At 41.8% G+C, this 16,918-nt stretch overlaps 1 protein-coding gene; it reads right to left on the bottom strand.

The window, feature by feature from the left end:
• The window catches only part of LOC146679781 (protein NLRC3-like), a 320,608-nt gene that overhangs the window by 10,095 nt on the left and 293,595 nt on the right, over positions 1-16,918 (bottom strand).

Below are 16,918 nucleotides of genomic sequence, written 5' to 3'. Positions count from 1 at the left end.
CTCTTTACCAATTATAGGTTTGACTTTATCTGATTAACTGAGACTTTGTCCACAACTCCATGATCCCAAAGCGTTGATTCTGTTCATATGAATGCAGCGATTTCAGTGGGAGAAACATTTCACTGGTGTTCAGAGCTGAACTACCAACAGGTTGATGATCAAAGCCAGAAACTTGGAGATGTTTCAGGTGACTGAGTTGATCGTACAGACAACTGGTCTTAAAGGTTCACTCTGTTTACGCATACAGATCAGTATTTAAGGTTTGACCCTCATCATCCACTGGGGCACAAACTGGGCGTCATCAGGACGCTACAACACAGAACAAACACCATCCCCACAGACACAGCAGCCAGCGAAGCAGAAGAACTTCACATCAAGAAGGTCCTGAGTAAATGTGAACGCTGGTTTGAGGGCGGAGTCAAGGAGGCCATTTATGTGAAAAGGAAAGACCATCTCTGAATGGAGGAGGGGCCCAAGGGTACAACTGTCACCATCTTACATGCTGTGATTGCAGCCATTCCCCAGCTCTCTGTGAACTGGACTCATGACCATTGATCAACAACCATTGATCAATGGTCCTGACAATATGCGTACCAATGATCAATGAACTGACCTCCCAGCCCATTGTTCCTTCAGTGGGCTGGTTTCAGTCATACAAATGTCCTGTTTATGAGATTGAAACCTGCAGTCAGCTGAGACTGAAGAAGTCACCTGATGATGATGAAACGTTTCTCCCACTGAAAACATCCAGATGAACAGAATCAAGCTTTTTGGGATTTACGTACCTGGATGATTGAGCATCAAGACACAACTCTGTGACTTTTCTCAGATGAATAAATCCTCTCCTCCAGCTTTGTTTACATCTACCAGCCCTGTGGCGCTGCCCAGGGAAATAATCTATGTGAGAGGTGGAAAGTCATACAGGTGTCTGCTCCTGCCTTCAGTTATTTTATCTACTGTGTGTCAACTGGCTGAACCTCCTCCAACTGTCTACTGTCTCCCTAAACTCAACAATGACTTCGTGATCTATCCATTCTCTGACCAAAGACATCCTGCTGCAGGAGGTTAACATAACAGCCAATGATGATCCCACTCACTGTGAACAACACATTTGGACCTGATTTGCTGCTCTGGTTTACACGTGAACTTTGACTGCTGTCACCAACTTGAGAGGCTCTACAGAAAAACTGGACTTGTCCATAAAAAGATGTATAAAAATCATAAACTACATTATAAGGACAGCATTGCTCAATCAACTCTAATTACTACTGACATGTTATCTCTTCTAACTAAGGTACAGACACTCAAACTTGCTGCTTTCAGTGAGAAGTCAAATGTCTGAATATGAGCTGGAAGCTGCTGAGAGTCCTCCCTCCTTCCCGTGGGGTTTACTTTCTCTACTACTTTCAATATAAACACGCCCCTTTCATGCACCTGCAGAGGGCCACCAGCAGATGGAGCTGTCTTAAACAAATCCACTTGGATAGTTAGCTGTAGATGACTTTACCAGTATGATTGTAGGACTTTGAGTTATTCTTCAGATTTATTTAAACTCCTATATTGTGCACAAGTGTTGAGCGACCCATAATTTCTCTGTACTTTTCATAAGAGCAGCCAGACTTTCAGCTAGTTTTTGTTTTTTAAGAGCTCAAAGTTATTGAAGAAACAGTTATTCAGCTTCATTCCCACTGATCTCGACTACAAACTGTTTCACTTTGGTTTCTGTTTAAAGCCTCGATGTTTAAAACGTTTCCCTGTGATCACATTTGCACCGTCTGATTTCAAAGTTTGTTTTCTTTTGGTCATTTAGTCCACAGAGTCCTTGGTGTTCTGAAAGGGACCTATAAATAAATGCATTATTATTAATAATAAAGTAGTTGTTGTACATGTACAGACCATAAATATGGAGTCCAGCTGTGTTTGATGCTGCTGGGCAGACTGACCACTGGGAACCTCTGAGCTCTGCTGGTCCACTCTGTGGAGGAACCATGAAGGATTAGATCAACACAGGATAAAGATCCAGGAGTTTCTGCTCAAATAACTTCATCTGAATCAAGTCTGTCAAGTTTTAGACTCTCAGATTCTGAAGATATATTTTCTGTTTTCTATGAACTTTCTTTCATCAGTGATGGAAGTGATGATGCTGCAGAAGCTCAGAGGAAACTTTGAGACTTCATCAAACTGATAAATTCACTCACTGGAAGGTAAAACTGTGATGAACCATCAACTAATGCTCTCAGGAGGCCAAAGGTCCCTGAATGTAACTGTGCAGCAGATTCAACGAGTGTTTGAAACCTGACCACTTCCACATGTTTTCATTCTAACACAAGAAGTCCTTTTCTCATTGCTTTGATTTGAGTTTTCATTTGAGTTTTCTGAGTCTCGTATTTGGAGTCGAGTCTAATCAATGATCTGACAGAAGAACATTAAAAGGAGTTACCAGTGCTGTCAAAATTAACATGTAGGGTTAGGGTTCATCTGTTATCATGATTAACATGATAAAAACCTTTAACACGACACATCTGGAGAGCAGAACGACTCAAAATCCCTGAAATGTTTCTATCAACGCACTTCGGGCAGTTTGTCCGAGTAGAGTTACCTTTGCACACGTGCAGATGTGCAGCACATCTGTTAGTGACGGCAGCTGAACCAATCAGCTCAATATGGAAGATGACAAACACACACTGACCTCTCGATGGAAAGTTTGAGCATTAAAAAAATAACAAGACGGACCAGCCGACCAACATGAAGGATTCTGCACATCGTGACAGAAGGAATTTTCTTTTCACCGAAGCACTTCCAGCTTAAAATATCACAACAATGCAAAACACTGATGACACAACTGCCAAGTGGACAAACTGCAGACCTGTTAGTGTTGTTAATAACATAGTTTTGGTTCCTCGTGTCAAAGACTTGAAGAAGAGTGACAGAGAGTGTTAGACTGCTGCAGGATCAGTGCCACCTCCACAGACCTGTGAAGAAAATGATTGTTTGACAGATGGGCTCAGATTCAGGATCAGCTGAGGAGTTTGTGGCTGACAGAATCCTGCAGGTACAGAGCAGAGCCCATCATTAGCATGCAGGACTGTCCCTGGGGGGGTCGGCTCATTCAGGAGGTTAATCAATGTTTACATGTTCAATAAACATGTTAAGTGTGTAAATTTGCCCTTTTCTCTCGAGTCTGTTTGCTCATGAAATGAACTTTGATTCGTTTACATTAAAAATGATGTTTAATGGTGATTCATCCAAATGAATTCACAGTAACCCTGTGATGAGTCTGATTAAACATTTTCATTAACAGCAGTAATATAGATGATATATTATTATATATTAGTGCACACTTAGCTTTTAGTATATATGTTTGTTACAAAGTTGTATTTACAGCAGAGAAGCTGAGTTAAAGACTGAAAACTATTCAAAGTCTCTTTGAATTGAAGCGTTTAACATTCTTTGTGTTTATTCTGCATTGACTTCATTATATGGTGTAAACGTCTGTTACAGGCTTAAATATAAAGTTGGAAAAATGTAACTGCAGCTATTGATCAAGTAATTGTGATTAATCAGGATTAATGACAGAAGATTGTGTCATTAATTAGTCATGTTTTAATCTACTGACAGCACTAGTGTTCACTCTGGTGCCTCCAACTGTTTTACGCCCTTTCAACACCTTCGTGGTCAAAAGTGTACACGCACAAAATCTACAATAAAACCCTCACGCAGCAATAGGACAGACACACAATCCATTTATCTCTGTGTCTCAAACACACACACGTGTATTCAAAGCCTCGATTTGTTCATATTTCATCTGTTGTGTTTTTATCTTCAGCGTTTTCAGTGTTGCTGCATTTACACCAAAAATGTTTCCATTGATGAATCAGATTGATTTGAATGTGTTTCATCCATACAAATCCCTCCCTGGTGGTCACATGACTCTATAACATAACAGGAGTCATGTGACAAGAGTTTCATGCTGTAAAATGTCAAAATGGTTGAATGTGGTGGAGTAAAAATGTGAGATGTCAGCTACTTTTCTTCAATATGAAATGTTTGCAGGGCCTGACAGGAAGTGGACGGACGCTCTGATCACTTCCTGTTTGCTGAAGTGGGTTTTCAGTTGTTTAGAAACCAAAGGCTTGTTTTAAAAGACAGTTTAAATGGGACTGAGGGAACGACGTGTTTGTAGTTTATATCCAACAACATCAAGCAGTTTAATCAAAGAGTTCATGTTGCTAACAGCTCACCTCTCTGCAGCAGACACAGGCTGGACTTTAAAATCAATGAAGCGACCAGCAGACGCATCACTCTGTAAGGACACAGAGCTGGGTGGTTTCTGATTGACGCTAAAAGTAAGTGAACATGAAACATGTGTCACATCCAATGTGTCCAATACATTACATAAAAAGTATAAATAAAGTATAAATTGTTAAATAGTAAAAGCTGATTAAAATTTCAAACATTTTAATACTGACATGAACTTACTTTTCGTCAGATGACTTTTTTTGCCCTAAATTACGAAAGAAATGCTTCACCCGTTTGCTCTTAGAGGACACAGAGCTGGGTGGAGGTCCAGGCTGGTTCCTGTGAATAATGATGGAGCAGTGATGTGAGTGCTGAGCTGTGACATGGAGAAGAGTCATGGACAGTTAGAGATGGTCATCTCACCTCTGAGCTTTGGTCTGGCTCTCATGTTCCCCACACAGAGTGCTTTTAGAGGGAGGGGCTCCCTCCTCTCTGTCCTCACACTGATCCATGCTGCTCAATTCAGCTCACACACACTTTCTACCTGCAGAGGAAACACAAATCATTCATGTGCACATCAGCTGAAATCCTCCTTTCATCATGTGTGCTGTCCAAATATCAGCTGCTTCTTTCCTGCTTCATCTCAGTGTCAGCTGGATGCAGTCAGACAGCAGTGTGAGGCAGAGGAAGCTGCCATCAGCTGCTCTGCTATCAGTCCACTAGATGGAGCCTGAAGCACACACGATGCATTCACTGACACACACTGATTCACTGTGACTGGAAGCTTCAGTCAGTCCAACACGTGTGAACAACATTTTAAACATTTCAGCTGATCCAGGATTCAAAGAGGATCAGCAGAGTTAAAGCTTCACACTAATTCTTCCTGCTGAGTTTGCAGAGAACTGCACACACACTGATTCACTGCTAATGAGAAGCTTCTTCCATCCAGTAATTCATCATCCATCAGCTCTGCTGCTGCTCTCAGTCCTGGACTCTGATCACAAACTAAAAGCAGCTTTTTAACTCGTGTCTGTAAGAACTCTTAGTGTTAGCTTAGCTTTAGCTTAGTGTTAGCTTAGTGTTAGCTTAGCGTTAGCATGCTGTGTGCTAGCTTAGCGTCAGAGCTCTGCAGGTGTCTCCTGTGTAAATATTAATCACAGTGACAGTAAAGGAGGTAAAGGGCTGTGACGTCATCACGTACGCTGCGTCCTCTGTGGGCTCTGAGTGAACTCAAAGTACAAACTACAAGTACACAAACACGAACGTAGCTCAGAGTGGCGGACACACTCGGCCTCGTTGGTCCAGCTGTGAGTCCGTTACCGTGAACTATGGAGCGGCAGATTTGTGCTGAACTAAGCTGCACACAGCTGATGTTAGCCAGGAAACATTACACACTGACTTTAATGGAGAGACCGGAAATACAAACACACACAGTTTGTTGTGTGAAGAAATCAAACACGAGCTGAACAAACAGTAAAGTTCCTAAAGACAAACTGTTAAAGGAGGAAACAAAGCAAACTTACAGTTTCTTCACACCAACAACAAGCTCCACTCCACACCTGGACACTAAACACGGACACACAGGTGAGCTGCTTCCTGGAAGGAGGCGGGGCTCCACCTGAAACTCAGCACAGGTGGGAGGGGCTCAGCTCTGTGTGTGCTGATGTGTTAACTTTAAAAATATGCCGTCTGACTGCTCAGACTGAGTCAGAGTAAAGTTCACATGCTGACGTGTGGAGACATGAAACCTTGTTGTAGCTGCAGGTGTGAACACACTGATCCCAGATCAGCTCTGCTGTATTTGTAACATGAACATTTCTGCTGCAAAGCTTCAAATGTTCAGCATGTTTCTCTGTTTCCAGTCTATAGATCCAGTCACACTTTCTACCTTCACCTGTGCAGTAAAGACTGAGAGCAGAGCTGAAACCAAGCGTCCAATCAGTGAGCAGCATCAACACCTGAGCTTCATTCAGACTCTGTTATTGAAGATGTTGTTGGTACAAAGTTCATCTGCTGCTCACATGAATCCATGAAAGATTTATTTCACTGAATGTTTCTTCAAAGCTCATTTCAACCTGTTGAAGTCATGAATGAAAGTGCAGACTGAGAGTGGATCACATGATGTTTGAGGTGTGTCATGTGACATGTTCAGTATTGTCACACATGTCTAGATTGTCCCTGATATCATAACTGCTCAAACACTGATGATTATATTTGAAGAATTATTCCTGATGGCAGCAAAGTTTGAATGGAGCTCTCTGTCTGTGCTGATTTGTCGCCCTCTGGAGGTCAAAGCACAAACTGCATGATGTCACTGTAACCACCACAGAGACAGGAAGTGTTTTTATGACTGAAACACTGAAATGATGCTAACGGCTGTCGTTAGGCTCACTGACAGCAGTGCTGATGTGTTCATGTCAAACACTGGCTCAGGTCAGACTCCTTCATCCTTCTCCAGCGTGAGGCCGCCCTCAGACCCACAGGAGCTCTGACCTTTGACCTCCTGACCCTAACCATTTTAGTCTTGTTGCATCTTTAAATGCAAATCCATCCAAACTGTAGCCGAGCAAAAGAAGCTGGAAGCTGTTCTATGAATGATGTTGTTGAAGGAGCTTGGAAAGAAAAGCGTCTGGACTTCTTTAAGTTGCTTGAAGAGGGACATGGACGTCTTAACGCCCACTCACATCCTGGGACATTTGATCACAGGAAATCACATGATGGGATGGGGCTAGATCTCACAATGGGTTCACCCAAAACCTTGGCTGATTGTGACCCACACCCGTTCTCACACCGTGGCTCGTGTGATTAGGTAGAGGATCAACAGGGGCTCCATGTCCCTGAATTTAAACTGAATCTAAACACACCGTGCACAATGCCAAGTTAGATAAGGGTTAAAAGAACAAGATAAGAATAAATAAAAAGATAAAATAAGGATAAAAAATAACTTAAAAAAATAAAATAAAAAGATAAATAACTGCAAATAAGTACAAATAAGTAACTGAAGACACGTGTGGTCTGCAGATGTCGATGTACATGGATGTACATGGAGTTTAATGTGCAAAATGAACTTAGTGTGCAAAGTGACCTGATGTGCAAACTGCAGTTTGAGGTCGGTCAGCTGTTCAGGAGTCTGATAGCAGTGGGGAAGATGGAGTTGTTGAGTCTGGATGTTCTACATTTCACACTTCTGAACCTTCGTCTCGAGGGCAGAGGTGTGTCTCTCCTCTGGACTCTGTGATGGTAGCTGCTCTGCAGAGAGGGCAGCGGGGTCCTGATGATCTTCTCCACAGTTGTTATCACTCTCTGCAGGCGTTTGCGGTTTGCAGTAGTGCTGCCGTACCATGCAGTGATGCAGCTGGTCAGGCTGCTCTCCACAGTGCAGCTGTAGAACCTGCTGAGGATCTTGGCCAACATACCAAATTTCCTCAGCCTCCTCAGGAAATACAGCAGCTGCTGAGCCTTCTTGACCAGCTGTGTGAGTTTGAGTCCCTCACTGACTCAAACTCCTTCAGTGACACTTGCAGCCTTGCAGATTAGTTTGCTGATCCTGATGCATCTCTGCAGCTGATGCTGTCCCCCAGCAGACAACAACAACATAGATGCTCTCACTAGTCCACTTTACCCTCTAATCACATCTCTGACATCTGCAGGTTGCTCCATAGAGACTCTTGTGCAATGCCAGGTGTTTGTGTTTGTCTGTAGGTACACATTAGATATGACCATAGACGCACACACACAAGTGAACACAGCAGCACAGATGGTTTCCACCTGCTTCCCTCTTTCTTCACACAACTGTGAGGATGATGAAGAGGTTTCAGGACGAGGTGGTCAGCAAGCACAGGATAAAGCAGGGCCATGAAACTCTCTGGTGCAGCAGATGTTTAATCAGACTCAGCTTTAGGCTTCTTTTCCCACCTGGCAGCAAAGTAACAGCTTCACTAATGTGAACAGTCACAATGTTAAACGTTTCTATATTTTCATATATTTTTATCTGTTGATGCTGCAGAATAAAGTCTGTTAACAGAGTGCAGGATGTGTAGAGCAGGTCCAGCTCTCCCTTTACTGTGTCCACTTTCATCAGCCCCTGTGAAGTGACACAGAGTGCATGTGTGTCTGTCAGCTGTTGTTTGTTGTGAAGGATGGAACAAATGAACACACACTTTTAGAGAAATCTGAAAAAGCAACACGTGCTTGGGCTCCTTCTGTGCTCGTCTTCATTAATGCTGATCTTTCTTTCCTGTTTGTTCTTTGGCACAAGCTTCAGTCTTTTCTCCCAGGGCTCCTTCACACTTAGAAACACACCTACATTCATTTATACACAAACATCATGAAACAAAGGCTTTGTAAAAGAGGACATGAGATCCTCTCTGAACAGCACATTCATATCAAACACAGGACTGAACAGGATATACTGAGTCTGTGCTGTTTTCATTGTTACTTGCTGAGTATTTTTCCAGTGTTTGAAATGTGACTCAAGTCTGATTCTTCTACTGTGTGTGAACTCTAAGCAGCTGCATTAAACAGCTGCTTTTCAAACCAGGCTCAATCCTATGACTCTGTGAATGTAAACTTTTGTCACCTGCATGAATAACAATCCTTGATCTAGTCAGGACTGCAGTGCTCCTGTGATCCCAGCTTATAGATGGAGGCTAGCATGAGAGGCTCAGCAGCTAAAGCAGCACACCTGGGTCTCCCAGCCTATTAAAAGCAGCCCTTTGCTTCACCTGCTTCACTAAACATTATTATTATTATTTAAGCAGAGTGGTGTGATTGATGTAGGCATTGCTGTGTGACAGGAGGACTTTTCTTGAAACAGCTCGTGTGACGTGAGCTGACGTAAAAACAGTGATGTTAGCTTGATTCTCTTGGCTAAAACTATTTTAAAAAGAGGGTCAATCATGCAAATCTGCCAATAGAAGCCAAAGTTACAGCCCCTCAGAGTTTAAAGAGAAAAGGCCCGTTTCCAACACGCGGTTGTGCAAAGGGAAACAGGCCCACAGTGCCTGAGTGTGTGGGTAATTCTTCAAATAATATTCAAAAGCAAACATTTTTAAGCATGTAAATAAAATTCAATCATTTCTGCTCTTCAATACCTAAGAAATGAAAACTGGCAGATGGTACCAAAATGTGAAACACCTGGCTATCTGTGCATTTAGTGCTGCAAGTTTTCACTGTTTACCTTCAGAAGCATAAATCTCTGCACAGATAATGTTCATATGTGGATTCCTGGTTTTCTGCAGTTAATTGTGACCCAAAGCGTATTTTTAAAGTGGTTCCAGGCAATAAAGTCTAAAAATAAATACATCTACTTCCTTTTTCTGTGTTCCAGCCTCAGTGACTCTGACACAGTGCTGTAATATTTACACCTCTGATGAAAGCAGAGTTTGTAGTTGCAGAGAAATACTCGACTCATTTTGGGCATTTACGAGCAGGAACCTCAGAAAGCCCCTCGCTGCTTCACTGGTTAAGAAGCAAAGCAAACATTAGTTCACAGTGATGTTAATTAAGGCCCAAAGTTTAGGAACGAACGTCAGCACTTCACTAATGAATGTAATGCTGATTCATGTGCTTGTTTTGTAATGTGCATGTTGTGCGTTGCTATTTCCCATATTCTTTGGCACTGATAGATGAAGAGTCTCAGGCAGGACCGAGGCTGCCAGCTGCTGACAGTGAGCAGGGAGAGAGCAGCAGAAGCTGGGCAAGAGCAGGGCACCTTCAGCCCCCTTCATCAGTCAGAAATCATTTGGGTGTCTGTGTGAAATGTCTGATTTTTAAAATCTTTTTGTAGACATATTTATTAAATGTTTAACAATTATATAGAAGAAAGACAATGTAAAGAACAAAACATGACAAAACAAAAATGAGTTGAAGTTATGAACTGTTTCTGAGAGACAAATAACACCAGGATCCTTTTTGTGTAGCTGACAGCTGGTAACTGTGCAGGGGCGGGTCTAGCAAAGTGTTGCCAGGGGGGCAGGTAGGGCATTAACAGGGAGAGGGGGGCACAAAGAAATACTTTTCTTTCTTATTCTCATTTAAAATGCTTTTAATAAATAATTATCTGAATCTTACAACAAACGTTTTCATCTGATGTAAAATGTATAGAAATCCATTATTGTACATAGTCATTTTTTAGGGTCCCATCATAATTTCTTCAGAAGTAAGTACTGCATATGATGCCAGTGTTTCCCACATTTTCTAGATTCTGCACCAGTACTGTGTGTAAAATGCATCAAAAAGTCAGTTTGATTCTTTCTCAGCTGTCTTTCTGTCTCCTTTCACTTTTTAAAGGTTGCCATGTTAGAAAACATATTTTGCCCTGCCGTGCTGTTTATTGATGTGGCAAATGAAAGGTTTATGAAAATATATCTAAATCTGTCATCAGTAATCAGCAATGATCATGTCTCACCTCTAGTCTCTGTCTTAATGTCAGGTTTCCACCGTGTGTTGTAGATGTTCAGGAGGTTAACTCGACCAACAGTCTACTTCCTGTTTAGAATACCAGGACAGGGAGGATGGTGCAGGTTTAAGTTTATTAGACTGATGCATGTATACCAACAAGACAGCGTCCATCACTGTGACAACAGCGTTTGTTTTCATTCAAAGGCTTCATGGTTTTTCCTTTAATACCTGGGGGGCCGGTCTCCAGTCAAAATGCCCGGGACCATTTTTTGTCCCAGTCCAGCCCTGGTGTCAGATCTGCATGCAGTGTCAATGAGACGATCAACAACAGATCAGACAAAACACTCAGGCGGACACTCCTCTGTAGAAGGAAACATGGAGAGTGTGAGGTAATCAGTGCACAACATCACTTTGTATTTCAGGCTGTTTTTATATAGAACTTCAGCACCAATGTAAAAGTTCTGGTTTTAGGAAGATGAAGAACATTTTCAGGAAGGATGCCGTCTGCAAGCAGAGCTGCTTGAACCTCAGCGCTGAGGTCCAGACTACTTCCTGTGAAGCCACGTGATGTAAATCTGCTGCTGTAACTTCACAGTTTACTGAAGCTAAATGCAACGTTACCATATAATCTGTTTTCAACAAAGGTTTCACTCCGTCCGGTGTTGATGGAATGATTCAGGCCGTACTCGTCAGGCTTCCCGTCGACCACACGCATTTCAGTCACAAACCCCGTGACTGACAACAAGGGAAACAGCAGAAGAAAAGATGTGAAAAATACTGGATGATGATGATGATGGAGGATTAACCGCGGTGGCTAAACTGTTTCCTGTCTTTGTGGGCGTACTCACAGGGAAGTTTCCAGGCACGTCAGTCTTGGTGGCTAAAGTCTCCATTTTCCAACATGTATCGCTACAGGTGCAAAGACACAACATTAATCATCAGTGTAAATATTTTAATGCTGTCCAAACGGTGTTTGCTTTGTCTGTCCTCTCGCACTCACAGAGGAAACGAGGACGCCACCTTCAACCCATCTTCAGTTGGCTCAACCATGGCCGGACTTCCTGTTGGCTTTGTGACAGCAAACCACTTGAAATGAGAGCAAACTGCAGTCAAGCACCACTTACAGCAACCTGTGGACACGCAAATGGAAAGCACTGAGAATCATACAGAAGCATAAGAGCTGTTTATTGTGTGTGTGTGTGTGTGTGTGTGTGTGTGTGTGTGTGTGTGTGTGTGTGTAACTAATTACTGATTACTTCCCCCCAAAAGTAATCCCGTTACTTTACTGATTACTTATTTTCAAAAGTAATTAATTACTTAGTTACTTTTTAAAAACACGATTTCCAACCTGAGTAGGTGATAAAGTGATAGATCTTTCAGCCCAATTCTACTTTTTCTGCATAATCCATCATACAAAATGTAATCAAATGGAAAAGTCTCTTTTTAAAACTTGTTTTATTAGATTTAATCTTTTAACTTTATGCATCGAGCAAACATTTAATTATATGCAACATTCTCTGACTGGAAGAAATTAGTTTAAATTGAAACCTATTTCCTGCACATTCCAGCACATAAAATAAAATATTTTTTGTGTTTACACTCAGTCTTTCAAATAGATGCAAGTAAAACACAGCAGAAAATAAATAAAGTCAAAGACTCAGCGGTCCTGTTGCTCTATTTTCACCTGTAAAGCAGGAGTGGGGCAGGCGGAGGGTTACCCTGGTGCAGGTGTGCCGCGGTCAGTGGAAGAATCCGCGAGTTTCTCTGTGAGTTTCCCATTACGTCGTAGCTACTCGCTGCTTGTTGGAAGTTTAGGGGTTTTTTCGCTGTAAAAAGAAGTTTTCTTCCCACGCACAGCGGACACTAATGTTTTTGTCACTTTTTATGGAATCAAACTCAAAGTAAGGTCAGTACTTCCACGCTTTAAACGCTGCACGCTCATACTCTCTCTGCACTCGATATGTGATCCATTGTTGATCTGCACACAGCTGTTGTCACTAACGTCGCACTCGCTTACGTCACTGTCGTGAGACATTCTCGCAAAAAAATCACGGTTTTAGTAACGCAGTAACGCAGCGTTCCTACGGGAAAGTAACGGTAATCGAATTACTGTTTTTGCAATAGTAATCCCTTACTTTACTCGTTACTTCAAAAAAGTAATGGGATTACGCGTTACTGGAGCGTTGTTCTCCTCTGTAACAAAGCAGTGATAAAGGAATAGATGCTGATTTTATTAACTTGTGTCTTTGTGCTGCTGGATTCAGTCTGAAGCAGGCAGCAGTGCTGAACCTACCAGTGTAAATGTGATGGTGGAAGCAGAGGCCAGCACTTGGCAGTGCTAAACACAATAAAAGACTCACAAGTTCCTGCTCAAAGGTCAGCTGCCTTCAGATCAATCATTAACCTGCAGCAGGTTGTGGCCTGATGTGTTTGTAAGAGTTTCACTTTCAGGAGGAGAAGATTTAAACGAGTCACACAAATGTGAACTACAAAGTCTGTGACACACAATTTATGCAAACTGCATGAAATCTGACCTGAAGAAATCCAGTCTTCTGCCTGTTGTGGTTGTGACAGCTGCTCGTAGGAGAGTTTGTTTGTAGGAGGTGGAGATGTTCTCAGATCAAGTGCGTAATCGTCTCTTTGTGTAGACGCTAAAAGCTGTGAGCCAAAACTCTCTGCTCTGAAACTCTTCACTCAGTCCTCACGCTGAGAGTTTAGAGGCTGAACTTCTTGTTCCTCCATAACACTTTTCATGAAACAGCAGAAATGAGCTTGTGTTTCTCAGCAGTGCGCACACAGAGAACCGATCCTCTCTGCTCAGTCTGAACAAATCAAAGTGAAACGTCAGTGAAAACACAGCTGCTGATCAAACTGTGTCAGATTAATGCCTCAATGTTTCACTGTGAGGTTAAAAAATACATAAAAATGATTTAAAGAAGTAGGAGGCAGATTTTCACAATAAGAGCACTTTGTTTTTAATTCAGTTAATGTCAAACTGTCATCAACACCTCTGTGTTGTCTCCGTCTCTGAGCAGATTCAGGCATTACTCAAATAATAAAGGCTTTCTTTCACTATTATACTTTTCATTAGTCTCCAGGTTGATGATTATAAACAGAATTATTAAAGTTTTTATCATTTCAGGCTGAAAATCAACATGAATTTGGTTCTAATCAAAGAAGCTCCTTTAATGTGTGTCATTAAAATCCTCACACAGACTTAAAAAGGCGACATTAACATTAAAATAAATGAAAGAAGCTTCAGCTGAGAGCTTCATGCAGTCATCATCAGCAGCTCATAGCAGTCACAGCTCTTTATTACGCAGCTTTGCAGGAATTAAAGTGGCTGAAGTGTCAGAGTTTGTGTGAGAAGCTGCTTCATGGACAGCTGTACACACGTCTTTATTATTTCTTCATAAATCAAACACACAGGTTTGTCTGCAGATGATTTAAAGTGTGTCGTTGTGCAGTTAAAGCTGTTTGTGTGACGCCCTGACCTCCTGTGAATGAAACAGCCAATCAGATCCATCAGAGAGAGAGCAGGAAGTGTGTGTTTGTGACAGAACAAGGAAACAGTGATGATGATGAACATAAAGGTCCTCTGATGTTTCCTGTTACAGTAACGCTTGTTCATCTGTTGCTCTCCTACACTTTCCTATAAATAAAGGAGAAAAAGTGCGTTTAGTTTCATTTCCTACAGCTCAGAGTTACACTTCACATTCCTGCTGTCACATCAAAAAGCTTCACTTTGGTCCAACATCTACATGTTAACATGAAACACAGACAGACTCAGAACATCTGGAACATCTGCACTTTGACCCAAACTGTTATAGCAGGATATTTTCTGCATATTTCTTATGTTGGACCTGTTTGAACTGTAAACGACCTGTAATCATCTGTAAATGGTGTGAGACACACTGAGGCCACCTACAGGGCAGCTGGGGAACAGCAGGGATCTGAAATCATACGAGACGTTAGTGAGTGAGAAGAACAAACGGACTTAAGATGGCTCGAAGTGATCAAAGTTGATCTAAAACAGAAGATAAATCCACTGATTCTTTGTAAAGTTCATCTGCTGCTCACATGAATCCATGAAAGATTTATTTCACTGAATGTTTCTTCAAAGCTCATTTCAACCTGTTGAAGTCATGAATGAAAGTGCAGACTGAGAGTGGATCACATGATGTTTGAGGTGTGTCATGTGACATGTTCAGTATTGTCACACATGTCTAGATTGTCCCTGATATCATAGCTGCTCAAACACTGATGATTATATTTGAAGAATTATTCCTGATGGCAGCAAAGTTTGAATGGAGCTCTCTGTCTGTGCTGATTTGTCGCCCTCTGGAGGTCAAAGCACAAACCTACAGGGCAGCTGGGGAACAGCAGGGATCTGAAATCATACGAGATGTTAGTGAGAAGTTAGAACAAACGGACTTAAGATGGCTCGAAGTGATCAAAGTTGGTCTAAAACAGAAGATAAATCCAAAGCAGCATCAGATGAATGTTACCATTTCCAGTTACGGTGCCCTTCATCTAATATGGAAATGTGTTGTTGTTTTTTTGCCGTGTTGTTGTTCTTCCTATTGTGTTTAGGCCAGAGATGCTCTTCAAACAGCGGACAGACATGACCACATTACAAGAACATGGTGTGAGTCCGATTTGATATTCCAGTCAACGCTGAGAGACCTTAACCAGGAAGTCAGAGGTCAGCTGATGCTGCGAGCAGGAAGTGAACCAAGGGAAAGGTCCACTCTACTCAATCTCAAAGAAAATATGCTGGTATTTGTTGATGTTGATGGTACAATAAAAATATATAATATAATAAATAATAAAATATCATGTGATGATGAGATGTGTTGTTGGTGTTTGTATTTTCTGTAAATGTCTTTTTAATGTAAATGCTTTGTTCCAGACGGACAGGGAATCAGTTGCTGTACGATGACATCATCTTGATGTTGACGAGGAGGGCGAGAAAAACTAGTTTTGTCCTGCAGATGGCGATCTTGCACCGTGTTCAGAGAGCCGACACTTTGATGGTGCTGCTCTACTCAGCTTACTTTAGCCTGGGTTGGACTCTATATGAGCAGCTTCCACTCTGGTTTCACTCTTAAACACACTTGTTTGATTTCACTTGTAAAAGTTGAAGAATAAATATTTTATTACAAAATTATTTGTTGATGCATTTTTTTAGGGTCAAATATCTTGTTTGATTTGAGGAATGAACTGTTAGGGTGGAAAAAGTGAATCAGGTTAAAATAGTGGTGCTTTATATCAGTGAAGATGTATAATGTAATTTAAAATGTTGATGATGGGTTGTAGTGGGCTTGTACTTACAAAACTGCCTCATTTTATTGGAACGATCCACAGTTGCATCCATTCACGGATGACATCTGACATCATTTGACATCTGGTCTGAACACGTTTGTACACAAGATGCCTCAGTTCTGGATGTTCCCACAGACTCCTCTGTGCACCTAAAGGAAAGGTCAAAGGTCAGCAGCACATGTAGTTGGGACAATTCTTCAGTCGCACAAACTACACAATCATTTTCCTCCAATGACGACTTTTCACTTGCAGAAATGGTCCTGTGTGATTTCCAGGCTGTGATATAAAAACTAGTTCCTAATGGCAGCGACTCACTCAGTAAACATGTGTTTCCTTCACCAACCTCACACACAGATCCAATAAGATCAGGAAGTGGGCAGTATAGTACAATATGTGTTATTCTGTGCTGCACTGCCCAAACTAAAGATCTGCTGAAGTGTTGGAAATGATCCAGATGTTTATTTTGGACGATACAGCAGAAGATCAGACATGAAAGTGGAGATAACACAGAAGACCTGCAGCAAAGGTCAGAGGTCAGACTGGGCCCCTGGATACAACAATGAGCCAATGATCATCAAGCAGTGACTAAAGCAGAGCCCTGACGTTCTGACATTCATCACACAGTCAGAACAAATGTCTGCTGATGACTTCATCTCATGAAACGACTGATAGATGTCAGTTCATTGATCAGCTGAGCTGCTGATCTTCATCGTCACAGAAACATTCAGCTTGTTTCAATCAGTAAATAACTCCCACTACTCCCAGTTTGAACTGTTCCCACTCAAAATGCTGTGAGAACAATGATCATTGTAGAACTTCACAAACATCACGTGTTGTTTTCCACATGTAAGATCAGCAAACACACAGAAACTTCCTGTTGCCACACACGGCCTCTAAAATCTCTTCCACGCTTTCTGTCTGAAGTCCACTCTCTGTGTCGGATCCACAGGAA

Source organism: Copadichromis virginalis, unplaced genomic scaffold (genome assembly GCF_057382275.1).
Source record: "Copadichromis virginalis isolate Kocher_CV1m ecotype Utaka unplaced genomic scaffold, C_Virginalis_male_GT1.1 unmapped_scaffold_1, whole genome shotgun sequence".
Lineage (NCBI taxonomy): Eukaryota > Metazoa > Chordata > Actinopteri > Cichliformes > Cichlidae > Copadichromis > Copadichromis virginalis.
Note: the sequence above shows the minus strand (reverse complement) of the source record. Positions and strands in the feature narration are given on the sequence as shown.